Source organism: Lolium rigidum, chromosome 1 (genome assembly GCF_022539505.1).
Source record: "Lolium rigidum isolate FL_2022 chromosome 1, APGP_CSIRO_Lrig_0.1, whole genome shotgun sequence".
Taxonomy (NCBI): domain Eukaryota; kingdom Viridiplantae; phylum Streptophyta; class Magnoliopsida; order Poales; family Poaceae; genus Lolium; species Lolium rigidum.
The window spans coordinates 45,822,041-45,837,540 of NC_061508.1; the positions used below are offsets into that span (position 1 = coordinate 45,822,041).

Here is a 15,500-nt window from a genome sequence, read left to right on the forward strand (position 1 = left end):
CGAAAGAGCTAAACGGAAAGCCGTACCGCAAATTCCACAACTCGCTCTCCCATGCCACCAACGACTGCAGGGTGTGGCGTCGGCACATCCAAGCGGCGATAGAGAAGGGGCGTCTAATTTTCAACCAAGTACGCCATGAAGGTCGACACCCAACCCTTCCCCGCCGTTAACATGGTAGAAGTCACCTACCCCGAGGGTTGCCGCCAGGTCCCTCGTTCAGCATCAACATGGTAGGACCTGGGAACCACTCTGGCAAAGATGGAGATGAGGGCAGCTGCTCTCATAGCAAGGATACAGAGGAGGCCGCTCCACGCGATCGGCTCCGTCATGATGGAAAACGCTACGTCCCAGAGGGAGAGGTGAAGAACATAAGATATCAACGGCCTCTCTCTGATCACCTCCTCAACAAATATGTGAGTCAGTATGACCAACGCCGACGGTCCAATTATGATGATAGAGGAGATCGTCTGGCTAGAGAAGCCGGAAGACATCGTCGGCAGGATCGCGATGAGGAGGAGCACGAGCGCTGTGCCACGGAAACATCAAGGGAGCAAGATGACAACGCCGGACATTGGGACTGCCCCTTCTTCGACACTGCTGGGATTCAGAATGAGCCGATTGCCCACAATCGGCAATTGCCCGAATGCAACAAGAATAAGAAGGAGGCAGCCAACGTGTCCGTGTTCGAGCGCCTAGGGCCTCTCCCGCCACAAAGCAAACGCGCTGAGTCACCTCGTTGGGCAGATCTTGAGGATTCGAAGACGAGGGAGAAGTAGAAGAAGACAGGTACCACCGGCCAAGGTGGTGCCCCGACGGACTCAGCCGTTCCCAAAAGCGCGGGGTTCGGCCGATTGCGCGGCCTGGAGGAAGCCGAAAGGTTATACCTGCATACGCTAAGGAAGGCACGACCTGATCTGGCCGCAAAGGTTCAGCGAACCCTGGATGAAGAGGGTCGCCCACGGAAAATGGAGTGGCGCCCCAAACAGAGGAAAGCCGATGATGAGACATCGGCTGGCACAAACATGGTACTCGTCTTGCCGACAGAGCTTAGTGCTCCACGACTCTACGATGCACTCAAGGTGGACGACAGCAGAGCGCATCAAGTCGAGATTGGGTTGGTGTTATCCAGCCGTGACCGAGTAGCAAGATCAAACCAATGAGCAAATCGAGCGAGGCCGATCCTTGTGATCGGCCCCAAAATTATGAAGGAACGCTCGCGGAACCTTCGAACGAGCGCTCCAATGGATATGGAGGCCGATTCCGGCAATCGGCCAAAATTACCTTCACCACATGTTCTGCTTGCGTTCAGTACCGATCTACTGAGCAGTGGCCACGTCGGCAGACGAGAGTCAGCATGGATTTTTGCGAAGCCGACGTGCAAGTGCAGTGCCCGGCCAACCATACAAGCCGATATCCGCAGTATCCGGCGATATCGGCTCGGGGGGCATATAATCAGATGAACATGTGCAGATAAAACATGTGTGAACATGCGTGCAGAGAGACATTGGGGGCCGATTAAGAAAAATCGGCCAAATAAAAAAATAATAATATAGAACATCTTTGGAACAGCCGATGCAGCCGACATCGACTCAAGAGGAATAACTGTTACGATCAGAGGGTCAATGGAACACGAGGCCAAGAGCAGCCTGAAGCTCGGGGGGCAGCTCACCTTGAAGGTTCTCTGCTTTGAGAAGCCGATTTATGTTCAGATCGGCTGGCTCTGTATAAGAGGCTCCCTCAGACATGATCAAGCCCAGGTCCATACAGCTAATTGGCGTATCCTCGTCTCCGTCGTGCCTTGGCCGAGACTCGTGGGGCAACAGAACTCGTAGATGCCCTGTTTTTAAGAGCCGATTAGAGGCACCTCGGCTGCGACCGCATCATGATCGTCTCGTGGAGGAACTGGGAAGGAAAAGCCGTCGTCCGGTGTACAGGGCTTGGACCGTGCTGGTGCTGCAAGAGAAGGAAAGGGACTGGATTCTCAAAAATAGCCGATGAGTTGTCGTCGGCAGAGGAATTGCGAAGAATTTTAGTCAGATATCAAATCGCAGCCTAAAAATTGAGAAGTTCTTGGCCTTCGAGCTAGTTAGAATCCGGCTTCATCAGCGTCCAAAAGGAAAGGGGTCCGAGGCGTTGCTATCGGTCTTAGCATGACAGGCGGAAGGAATGAAATTGGAGTAATTAAAGGATGAATGGGAAGAACAATTTCATTAATTCCAAGGAGCGGCTTTACAAGAAAGAGCCGATGGCTCTCAAAAGAGGGATCTGGTGCCTAGTGCACTGCTACTACTAGTCCTATACTGCTAGTCGTCGCTGTCCTCATCATCGCCGCCGTCGACGTCATCGGCGCTACTCCCAGGGAGCTCCTCGTCGCTGCTGCCCCAGCCCTTGGCCGGAGCCTCTTCCTCCTCGTCATCATCATCATCCTCGCTGTCCGCCCAGGAGCGGAAGCGCTTGATCGGCGGATACCCGATGGAGGAAGAGGATTCATCCTCCTCCTCTTCTTCTTCTTCGTCATCATCTTCGTCCTCGCTGTCCGCCCACATGCGGGGGCGCTTCTTCGGCGGGAACTTGGCGGAGGGGGAGGCCTTGGCCTTCGCTGCTTCTCCTTCTTTCTCCTCCTTGTCGGAGGAGAGGGGGTTCACGGCGGGGTGAAGGCTGTCCTCATTCTTCTTCTTCGGCAAAGATTGGGGGAAGAGGCTTGAGAAGGAGGAGGAAGAGGAAGACATTGCTACGAGGAGGAGAGGGTTTTTGGTGCCGATGGCCGGGACGGAACGAGAGGATAAGAAGAGGCTAATCAGTCGAGCACGGTCAAATAATGAGAAATCCGGTGAAGGTGTAATGCCCTTGCGGTTTCCAAGGAGTCAATGCCAAAGCTATCGGAATTTGCGGAGAAGCCGAGAAGACCGGGCATAATGATGACGGATGCTGCAACGGCTCTGCTCTCGCCACGACATGACGCTTCGAAGGGAAAGCATAATGATTTTGGAAATGTTATTTCCAAAACCAGGGGGGCATGTGTTATCACCGGATTTTGGACAAATCCGAGAGGTGGGCCGGGCTTGGAAGATTACACGTGGAAGATTTCGAAGCGGCCCGGCACGAAGGGTTTGGGCTGAATTGCCCGTGTATCTTTAATTAGTAGTTTATTATCTTAGATAAAAGTTAGAATTTGTATCGTGCACGATGGGATATTCCCACGTTAGAAAGTCCCCTGGACTATAAATATGTACCTAGGGTTTATGGAATAAACAACAACTCACGTTCAACCCAAAACAAACCAATCTCGGCGCATCGCCAACTCCTTCGTCTCGAGGGTTTCTATCGAGTAAGCGACATGTCTGCCTAGATCGCATCTTGCGATCTAGGCAGACAAGCCCCACGTTGTTCATGCGTTGCTCGTACTCGAAGCGCTTTTGATGGCGAGCAACGTAGTTATCATAGATGTGTTAGGGTTAGCATTGTTCTTCGTTTAAGCATGCTTACGTAGTGCAACCCTCGCATATCTAGCCGCCCTCACACCTATCTCGGGTGTGGGGGCGGCACCCCGCTTGATCATTATTTAGCAGATCCGATCCGTTACGATTGCTCCTTGTTCTACAAGGATTAGTTTAATATCCGCAATAGTTAGGCCTTACAAAGGGGGAGGATCCGAGTGGCACGCAGGGTGGCGTTCGCAAGTCCTAAACAGGATGTTCCGAGGATCAACTTCATGTTGGTTTTTAGGCCTTGTTTAGGATCGGCTTACGAGCACCGTGCGTGGCCGCGAGGCCCAACCTGGAGTAGGATGATCCGATTATGCGGTGAAAACCCTAAATCGTCGTAGATCTCATTAGCTCTATCTTGATCAAGCAGGACCACCAAGTATTCGTGCACCCCGTACGAATCATGGGTGGATCGGCTCTTTGAGCCGATTCACGGGATAACCCGAGAGCCGATCGAGGCTCGTATTTAATGTTTACATGTATGCCTCCGCAGAAACTAAGCGAGGCATCCCCATCACCTTCACGACCGGGTATAGGTCAGGTGGCACGCCCTTGCACTTCGCATCGCCGCGTGTGACCAGAAGAGCATTGCGGGCCGTCGCTCGGAGGGGTCTCAGCCAGCCGCAGCTCTAGGCTCTTCCCGGCTCTACGGTGTTGACAAGGCCGCTGCCCGCCGGTGGGTTTTGGCAGTCAACACTATCACATGAAACATTCTTATCATGAGCTACATGCATAAAATTATTACTCTTCACATAAGCATAGTCATTACTATTAATTGTAGTGGGAGCAAATTCAATAAAATAGCTATCATTATTATTTTCATCACCATAATCATCATATATAGGAGGCATATTGTAATCATAATTAATCTTCTCCTCAATAGTAGGTGGACTGAAAATATGATAGTCATCATTGTAATCATCATATATAGGAGGTAAAGTATCATTAAAGTAAATTTTATCCTCCATGCTTGGGGGACTAAAAGTATCATGCTCATCAAAACCAGCTTCCCCAAGATTAGAACTTTCTATATCATTATGGAAAGAAACATGGATAGTACTAATACTATGGCAATTATTAATATCATCATTTTTAGAATTAGTGTCCCAGAGATTTTCAATATCAAAAGTAGTGTGCTCTTCTAAATCATGATCACTAATGTAGGTAAAGGGCATAGGAAGATCATTGTACTCAGATTCATTATCATAATAATCATTAGGAGCAACATACTTACGGTTACCTATCGTTATCTCATACACTCGGGGATATGCCGTTACCTCTTTCTTTTTATTCCCCCTCTTCTTCTTCTTCTTCTTCGTCCCCTTCTTCTTTTTCTTCTTCTTTTCATTCTCCTTGTTCCCTTCTTTAGGAGGAAGAGGCTTGAAGGGAGGCTTCTCCACATAACTTGATTTATTTCCAGAAACAATAGAAGAAACTTGGGAGGATTCCTCCTTTTCATTAATAAGTTCAAAACACACAGCGGTCCTATCATATTTTGGCAAAGTGTCATCTTCTAAAATATTTTGTATGTAAGTATTTGTATGGCAATTATCAATGCAATAAGAAAGACACCCATGCAGGACACTATTAATATCAAGAGCACTCATATCCACCAAATAAGTTTTTTCTCAATAACTCTTCACACTCCAAAAATAATGTAAGTTCATCATGCTGATTAGGAGTGATTTCATCATCACAATACAAATTTGCAGCACTCATGGGGTTCGAATTATCATTGGAGGAGCATTAAAAATTAAAATGACCCACTCTATGGCAAAGTTCACAAATAAAAGGATAGAGGGCACAAACTTTTTCACCAAGATCATCTAGAGCCCTAGACCACTTTCTAGTTTTTTCATTCCTGTGATGGATACAATATTCTTCTTCGATTTTATTATTTTCACAAGGTCTATGAACTCCACAAAAATTAACATGCTTATAGGAAATAGCATTTTCAGAAGTTTGAACATGTTCATTGCAATCATTAATAATAGTTTCATCCTTCATGCAAGTGTCTTTAAAAGGTTCATGATACTTATCAAAATTCTTCCTAGGCAATACAAAATGAGAGGCAAAAGCTTTATAAATATTTGCAACAACTTGAGAGTCAAGACCATAAGTAGCACTCATATTTCGAAATTTATCAGTATCCATAAAAGTTTCAATGCATTCATAATAATAATTTATACCTGACTCTATACCTTTGTCGTTCTCCCATCCTTCAGTATTCTCCTGAATCCAATCAAGAAGGTCCCATTTAAACTCTTCTTTGTTGTGTGTGAATGATCCAGAACAAGCAGTATCCAGCAAGGTTTTATCTTGAAAAGAAAGTCTTGCATAGAAATTATCAATGATGATATTACCAGGAAGCTCATGAATGGGGCATTTGAGCATTAAAGACTTCAATCTCCCCCATGCTTGGGCAATACTTTTTCCATCATGAGGCCGAGAAATTATATATGCGGTTTCGGTCTTTGTGAATTTCACTTGGAGGATAGAATTTAGAATAAAATAGAGGCACAATATCCTTCCAATCAAGAGAATGCCCATCCTTCAAGCAGTTTATACCAATGCGCCGCTTTACCAGACAGCGACATAGAGAATAGTTTCTTCCTAACTTCATCCATTGAAATACCTGCACACTTGAATAACCCGCATAATTCATGTAAAAACAATAAATGATCTCCAGGATGGACAGTTCCATACTAATAACATTGCTACTATCATGCATATAAGGTTCCATAGGTTTTTTAATTTTCGCATCAAACAATTCATGTCTTAACTCAGGAAATAGATTAAAAAACTCACTGTTGTTTTCCATTATGCCTAACTAGTGAAAATAAAAACAAGAAACAAAAATATGCAATTGCAGGATCTAAAGGAAATAGCTTCGGGCACTCACACACCGGCAACAGTGCTAGGAAATAGCTTAGTAGTCGGAGGATGTGAATACCTTTTACCTTACCTCCCCGGCAACGGCGCCAGAAAATAGCTTGATGTCTATGCACGCTTCTTTTCCTGTAGACAGTGTTGGGCCTCCAAGAGCAGAGGTTTGTAGAACAGCAACAAGTTTCCCTTAAGTGAATCACCCAAGATTTATCGAACTCAGGGAGGTAGAGGTCAAAGATATCCCTCTCAAGCAACCCTACAATTACGATACAAGAAGTCTCTTGTGTCCCCAACACACCTAATACACTTGTCAGATGTATAGGTGCACTAGTTCGACGAAGAGATAGTAAGATGCAAGTGATATGGATGAATATGAGTGGTAATAACAATCTGAAATAAATATGGCAGCAAGTAAACATGTAACGAGAACTTGTTGGAAACGGTGTTTCAATGCTTAGAAACAAGGCCTAGGGATCATACTTTCACTAGTGGACACTCTCAACAATGATCACATAAATAAATAACTTCTCTTCACTTGTGCTACTTTCTCACACTCTCTTGTTGGATAACAAACACCATTCATTGTGTAGGGCTACAAGAGCACCCTCAAGCCGGAGTAAATAAGCTCCACAACTTCATAAAGGAATCACACACGATGCGCACATCATGTTACCGTCACATCGTGGAGAGTAATTCGGAGTTCATATTAAAGTAACCTCTAGAGTGCATAGTAATAGTTAACTTCATAATCTACAAGAGATTACAATCATAACCTACGCCAAGTACTACATGATGCAAACACTGTCAACATTACATCATGGAGGAGGAATAGACTACTTTAATAACATCACTAGAGTAGCACATAGATTAATAGTGATACAAAGCTCATGATCACATAAAGATCACACCATGGGAGAGAGAGATGAACCACATAGCTACCGGTAGAGCCCTCAGCCTCGGGGGAGAACTACTCCCTCCTCATCATGGGAGACATCGATGGCGATGAAGATGGCGGTGGTGTCGATGGAGATGACTCCGGGGGCAATTCCCCGTCCCGGCGACGTGCCGGAACAGAGACTTCTCGTCCCCGAAACGGAGTTTCGCGATGGCGGCGGCGTCCCTGGAGTCTTTCTGGAGTTTCGTCAATTGGTGTCGGGTTTTTAGGTCACGAGGGACTTTATAGGCGAAGAGGCGGAGTCGGAGGGGCAACAGGGCGCCCTCACCACATGGCGGCGCGACCAGGGTGGGACCCGCACCCCCCTATGGTGTGGGTCCCCCTTGGCCCCCCTCCGGCTCTCCTTCGGTGTTCTAGAACATTCCGGGGAAAATAAGGCCTTGGGCTTTCGTTTCGTCGAATTCCGAGAATATTGCCCGAACAGCCTTTCTGGAACCAAAAACAGCAGAAAACAGGAACTGGCACTTCGGCATCTTGTTAATAGGTTAGTTCCGGAAAATGCATAAAAACATTATAAAGTGTGAGCAAAACATGTAGGCATTGTCATAAAACTAGCATGGAACATCAGAAATTATAGATACGTTGGAGACGTATCAAGGGGTGATGAGCGAGCATCCCATTTTATACGCCGGATGTAGGCGAGGGGGCGGTGGCACGCATTAACGCCGACACTGAGGACAAGGCGTGACGAGACGTCCCGCTGCGCGGCTGGGGAAATAGCAACGTCGTTGCGCGAAAAATAAATTTGCGTTAGCCATAGGTAGGCGACGGTGCGCAGCAATATGCATCGCTGACGAGGCCTGCCACTCGTGGCGCGATTTTTCGTTGCGTTCGGCGCCCCCGCATTCCCCTATGTAGCGTGGATGGAATTGAGGCACGGAGCAACGTATTGAGCCGCGCAAGACGGAAAAAGGATTTGAACGTTCTGCTGGGGACGGTCGAACGTCTGACGCCTCCCAAGTCCCTTTGGAAGATTCTTTAGGAGACGTCTGCTAAATTAAGATGCTCTAAGAGCATCTCCACCGGCGCGCCCTATTGCGGCCTCGATAGCGTTTTGGGGGCCGACGTAGTTTTTGGGATCGCACCAGTGTGCCCCAAAAGGCGCCGGCTAGGTTTGGAGCCCAATAGAAGCGCCGGAGGCCCCGTACCGGCCCCTTCGTAGAGGGCGCGGATCGGGCACCGGCGCCTCGCGGTACGTCAGAAACCACGGGTGGGCTCCGCCTGGCAACCAGACGCACCGCTTTCCCCACATTGCACCGACGCCAGAGCTGACTCCCACCCATCTAGATCGCCACTGTAGCCATCGCCGTCGCGCCCGCTGCTTCAATAGACACCGCCGCTTGTCTAGGAACCGCCGTCCATTGACACGGCCGCCACCCCCTCGACTGGCAGGCGTTGTTTCGCCCGGAATAGAGCTCGCTGCCAATCGCCCCGCCCGCAAGGTGTTCGTCGGATTGCCGCGATGCACAACAACGATGAGATGATGGTGCAGCTGTTCACGAAGGAGCAGAACGCTGAGGATTTCCGGCGGCAACAACTGCAGCTGATTCTAACGAGCGTGCTCCGCGTTCACTAGCCTTTGTTCGCCGTGCCTCGGCGCGGCGGCTCAAAGCCAGGCAAGAGGAGGGACATCAACCGGCATCATCAAGCCGGCGCAATGCTGCTTGATGCCGACTACTTCACCGACGATGCGACTCCTTCGCCGAAGGAATTTGGCGCCGGTTTAGGATGAACAAGGATCTGCTCATGAAGATTGTCTACGGCGTCACGGAGTACGACGACTACTTCATGGCCAAACAAGATTGCACAGGTTTGCGAGGCTTCACCTCAGTCCAGAAGTGCACTGCTGCAATGCGCTGTCTTGAATACAGAGCTCCTCCAGATACAGCCAACGACTACCTGCAGATGGCGGATTCGACATGTTCATAGACTCTCTACAGATTTTGTCGAGCCGTCATAGCGGTGTTTGGTAAAGACTATTTGAGAGCACCAAGGGCAGATGATACAGCTCGGATCTTGCAAATAATGCAGCAACAGGATTTTCTGGGATGCTCGGAAGCATTGATGGTATGCATTGGGCCTCGCAGAATTGCCATTTTTCTTGGTAGGGGATCTACAAGGGGCATACTGGTGAGTGCAGTGTCATTCTAGAGGCGTTGGTAGACCATGACCTCTGGATTGGCATGTTTTTTTTTGGCATGGCAGGAACAAACAATGATATCAACGTGCTGCAACTATTTTGATGTTTTTCCAGGCTAGCTGAGGAACAAGCTCCTGCCGTGAACTTTGAGGTAAACGGTCACGCATACAACAAGGGGCACTATCTAGCTGATGGTATCTACCCGATGTTCATGCTCAACTTTAGGCAGATCTAGCTGCGCATTTGTGGACGAGAAGAAGAGCTGCTAACAATATATGATTTAATTTCTATTTGTTTGATTGTATGAATAATTAAATTTCCATTTGTTTAATTGTATGAATAATTAAATTTCTATTTGTGTGATTGAATGAATAATTAATACAGTATGAATAAAATGTGATTGATATGTTATTTCAAAATATTGTAAAAAGGAAAAAAATGTTTTGGGGGCCGCCGTATGGGAGGGGGTCGTTGTGGAAACAACATTCCCAATAGAGACTGCAGTGCCAACGCTCTTCATACAGTAGTGCCGGTACCTCTGCCGACGCCTATTTAATAAGCGCAGATGGAGATGCTCTAATCATTTGATAATTGGAGGACCAAAGTCGCCGGGCCTTGTGCGCATAGCTTGGAAGGAGATTCTAGCTAGCTCGCGGCTAATATGAAAATTCCGTAGATAGCTAGTGACTCCGCTTTGTTGTATACTTGTGATGATACAGCTATAGGAAACGAATCAGCAAACAAAATATTGCGTCACAGTCAGTCACGAATTAAGCACCAAACTCTGACGGGTACTTGATCGAACTGACTGATGCGGCTGATGAGCAGTATACGTAACATCTTGGCTTCAGACATGGGACATTGTTTGCTCTGCACGCACGCATCAGCTGAATCTGAGAGGCACGTCCGTTCCGTTCCGTTCCAGATCATCTTGGATATCTGTCTGTCTGTCTGTTAAACGTGGCCAAACTGTACCCCGACCTCCAGTGGATGCTGGCCCTGACGAGAATGCTGCAGCAGCTCTGGTCTCTCTCCCTCTAGCTCTTTTCCTCCATGGCTCCATGTGATGTGGGGCCTCGCGGCTCCGGCGGCCACCGCATTGACCTCGTGGAACGTGCAAGTACAGGTGTAGTGTACCAGCTGCTGCGAATAGAATCTTCCGCCGCGTGGTTGCCTGCGTATACTGATGAACTTGATCGGAGAAAGTAAATTGGATGGGAGGAAGCACATGATTTTTTATTTGCGGCGGGCCGTATTTGGATAGAGGGGCACGCACCGGCTGGGGGCCCATGGAGGCCTCCGACAAGCTCCGTTTACAGCCATCGCGTTATTTATACGATAAATAAGCAGAAGGTAAGAACCAAACATATCGGATCCGTGGCGCAATGGTAGCGCGTCTGACTCCAGATCAGAAGGTTGCGTGTTCGATTCACGTCGGGTTCAATACCCGAACTATGTCCGATACCTTTTTTTTTCCTTTCTCCAAATCCATGCATCTCGCGCTGATTCTCCATTTTTTTTTTGTTTTTTGATTTGAGGAAATGGTGGTGGTGATCCATCTTTTTTATGAGGGAATGCCATTCGGCTAGCTTTATTCCATACCAAATAAGCTTACATCATTTATTAAAGAGGTGAGAATAAAACTAGGAGGATCATCGTCCCAAATACAAGAATTGAAAGTCTGAAAACAGTTTGTAGCTAACTCATGAGCCACCGAATTTAATTCCCTTGGACAAAATTCATACGACACTTTACTGAAACCTGAAGCTAAAAAGTTGCAATCAAAAAAATTGCAGTTGTAGCCGAGAAACCACCATTCAGCATTGCTTCCACCACTTGAATATTATCCGATTGGATGATAAATCTATTGCAACCAACATGGTGTGCCAAACAGAGTTCTTCTCTTAGCGCATATGCTTCTGCCATCATGGAATGCGCAACAAAAGGCAGACTTTTGCTTTGAGCTGCAATAAATTTTCCTCTATAATCTCTTATGATAACACCTGCACTTCCTCTGCCTTCCTCTTCGCTATATGCAGCATCAACATTAATTTTTAGGAAACCCTCCGGTGGGCACTTCCATGCTTCCTTGTCACGACATGTAGGCTTCTTATTCGATCTCCAATAATTTGTTGCTAGAGCTCTGATAGCCATGGCTGGTCGGTGAGGAGCTGGGATGCTCTCTCCATGTGTATACTGTCTACGCTCCCACCATATATACCAAGCACCTGTCAAAATAATTTCTGGTAGACCAACACCATTTAAAGGGTCCCAAGATCCTCCTTTAATGATAATATGTTCTAGAGCAATGGCACCAGCTCTATCCACATTTGTAGCTTCGTGTATTACCAACTGAACACCTAGCTTCTCCCAGACTTGCTTAGCTCTTAGACATGTGAATAGAGAGTGCATAATATCTTCACATCCAACTAAGCAAATTGGGCAACCGCTTGTTGTTGTAATTGTTGGAGATATGCCCAAGAGGCAATAATAAAGTGGTTATTATATATCTTTATGTTTATGATAAATGTTTGCATACCATATTATAATTGTATTAACCGAAATATTGATACATGTGTGTTATGTAAACAACAAGGAGTCCCTAGTAAGCCTCTTGTATAACTAGCTTGTTGATTAATGGATGATCATCGTTTTATGATCATGAAAATTGGATGTTATTAATAACAAAGTTATTTCATTGATGAATGATGTAATGGACACACCCAATTAAGCGTAGCATAAGATCACGTCATTAAGTTCATTTGCTATAAGCTTTCCGATACATAGTTACCTAGTCCTTCGACCATGAGATCATGTAAATCACTTATGCCGGAAGGGTACTTTGATTACATCAAACGCCACTGCGTAAATGAGTGGTTATAAAGGTGGGATTAAGTATTCGGAAAGTATGAGTTGAGGCATATGGATCAAGAGTGGGATATTGTCCATCCCAGTGACGGATAGATATACGCTGGGCCCTCTCGGTGGAATATCGTCTAATTAGCTAGCAAGCATATGAATGGTTCATAAGAGATGACATACCACGGTACGAGTAAAGAGTACTTGTCAGAGACGAGGTTGAACGAGGTATAGAGATACCGATGATCAAACCTCGGACAAGTAAAATATCGCGTGACAAAAGGAATCGGTATCGTATGTAAATGGTTCAATCGATCACTAAGTCATCGTTGAATATGCGGGAGCCATTATGGATATCCAGATCCCGCTATTGGTTATTGGTCAGAGAGAGGTCTCGACCATGTCTGCATAGTTCACGAACCGTAGGGTGACACACTTAAGGTTTGATGTCGTTTAAGTAGATATGGAATATGGAATGGAGTTCGGAGTTTTGTTCGGAGTCTCGGATGGGATCCAGGACATCACGAGGAGTTCCGGAATGGTCCGGAGAATAAGATTCATGTATAGGAAGTCATTTTCCAAGTTTGAAAATGATCCGGTGCATTTATGGAAGGTTCTAGAAAAGTCCGGAAGAAATCACCATGGAAGGTGGAGCCCCGGAGGGACTCCACCTAGCATGGCCGGCCAGCCTAAGGGGGGAGGAGTCCCAGGTGGACTCCACCCATGGTGGCCGGCCACCCCCCCAAGGAAGGGGTGGGAGTCCCACCTTGAGTAGGAGTCCCACCTTGGGTAGGTTTCCCACCTTAGGCAAGTTTTGGGTTGGGGTCTTATTCGAAGACTTGTAGTCCAACTCTTGGGGGTTTCACCTATAAAAAGAGGGACAAGGGGAGGGGGCCGGCCACCCCAATCCACACCTTGGCCGCACCCCTTGAGGCCGGCGCCCCCTCTCCCCAAACCCTAGCCGCCTCTCCTCCTCCACCTCTCTTGCAGCGCATAGGCGAAGCCCTGCCGGAGATCTCCACCACCACCGTCACCACGCCGTCGTGCTGCCGGGATTCCGAGGAGGATCTACAACTTCCGCTTCCCGTTGGAACGGGGAGAAGGACATCGTCTTCATCAACACTGAACGTGTGACCGAGTACGGAGGTGCTGCCCGACTGTGGCACCGTCAAGATCTTCTACGCGCTTTTGAAAGCGGCAAGTGATCATCTTCTGCAACAACGAGATCTAATCTCGTAGGCTTTGGAAATCTTCAAGGGTTTATCTCGTGATCCCCTCGTTGCTACCATCTTCTAGATTGCATCTTGGCTTGGTTTTCGTTCTTGCGGTAGGAATTGTTTTTGTTTTATATGCTACGAATCCCATCAGTGGTATCAGAGCCGTGTCTATGCATAGATTGGTTGCACAAGTAGAACACAATTGTTTCGTGGGCGTTGATGCTTTGTTGTCTTTAGTTCGTGTACTTCGCATCTTTGTGGCATAGTGGGATGAAGCGACTCGGGCTAACTTTACATGACCGCGTTCATGAGATTTGCTCCACGCTTGACATGCAACTTGTATTGCATAAGTGGCTTTGCGGGTGTCTGTCTCTCCCACTATAGTGAAGATCCAATTTACTCTTTCTATTGACAACACTAGTATCACCGTTGTGGTTCATGTTCGTAGGTAGATTGGATCTTACTCGAAAACCCTAAACCACGTAAAATATGCAAACCAAATTAGAGACGTCTAACTTGTTTTTGCAGGGTTTGGTGATGTGACATGGCCATAATGTGATGATGAATATGTATGAGATGATCATTATTGTATTGTGGCAACCGGCAGGAGCCTTATGGTTGTCTTTAAATTTCATGTTGAGTAGTATTTCAAAGAAGTTGTAATAGTTGCTACATGGGAGTACAATCATGAAGACAGCGCCATTGACCTTGACGCTACACCGACGATGATGGAGATCATGCCCGTTGATGATGGAGATCATGTCCGTGCTTTGGAGATGAAGATCAAAGGCGCAAAGACAAATGGGCCATATCATATCACATATGAATTTCATGTGATGTTAATCCTTTTATGCATCTTATATTGCTTAGATCACGACGAGAGCATTATAAGATGATCCCTCTCACTAAATATCAAGATAATAAAGTGTTCATCCTTAGTAGCACCGTTGCTAAGACTTGTCGTTTTGAATCATCTCGTGATGATCGGGTGTGATAGATTCTACATGTGCATACAACGGGTGCAAGCCAGATTTGCACACGCGGATACTAAGGTTGCCTTGACGAGCCTAGCATGTACAGACATGGTCTCGGAACACGGGATACCGAAAGGTAGAGCATGAGTCATATGAATGATATGATGAACACTTTGAGTGTTCGCCAATGAAGTTACATCTTGTCTCGTGATGATCGGACTTGGTGTAGTGGATTTGGTTCGTGTGATCACTAAGACAATGCGAGGGATATTGTTTTGAGTGGGAGTTCACCTAGTTTAATTTTTTAGAATTAAAATTTTAACTCAATTTGTCATAAACTTAGTCTAAACTCTTGCAAATATATGTTGTAGATCATGGCGTCCCCATCAATCAATTTTAACCAGTTCCTAGAGAAAGAAAAGCTTAAAAGCAATGGTAGCAACTTCACCAACTGGTTCCGTCATGTGAGGATCTTCCTCAATGGCGGAAATCTGCAATATGTGCTTGATGCACCGCTAGGTCCCCCACCACCACCTGCGTAGATCCGAGGACGAAAAGAATGTTTACGAGACTCGGGTGACTCGGTACTCTCAAGTTCAGTGTGCCATCCTGTGCAGCCTAGAGGCGGAGCTCCAAAAGCGTTTTGAGCACCACGACCCTTATGAGCTGGTCAATGAGCTGAAAACGATATTTTCAAACTCATGCGGCCGTAGAAAGCTATGAGGCTTCGAAGCACTTCTTTGGCTGTATGATGGAAGATGGAAGCTCCGTTAGTGAGCACGTGTGATGTCTACGGGAGCTTCTATTCTTGTAGACAGTGTTGGGCCTCCAAGAGCAGAGGTTTGTAGAACAGCAGCAAGTTTCCCTTAAGTGGATCACCCAAGGTTTATCGAACTCGGGGAGGAAGAGGTCAAAGATATCCCTCTCATGCAACCCTGCAACCACAAAGCAAGAAGTCTCTTGTGTCCCCAACACACCTAA

At 46.8% G+C, this 15,500-nt stretch overlaps 1 non-coding gene across 1 annotated transcript; it reads left to right on the top strand.

Moving 5' to 3' along the window:
- Positions 1 to 10,840: 10,840 nt before the first annotated feature.
- TRNAW-CCA lies at positions 10,841 to 10,912 on the top strand. The gene has a single exon. It is a non-coding gene; the product is annotated as a tRNA-Trp (tRNA).
- The last annotated feature ends 4,588 nt before the right edge of the window (positions 10,913 to 15,500 follow it).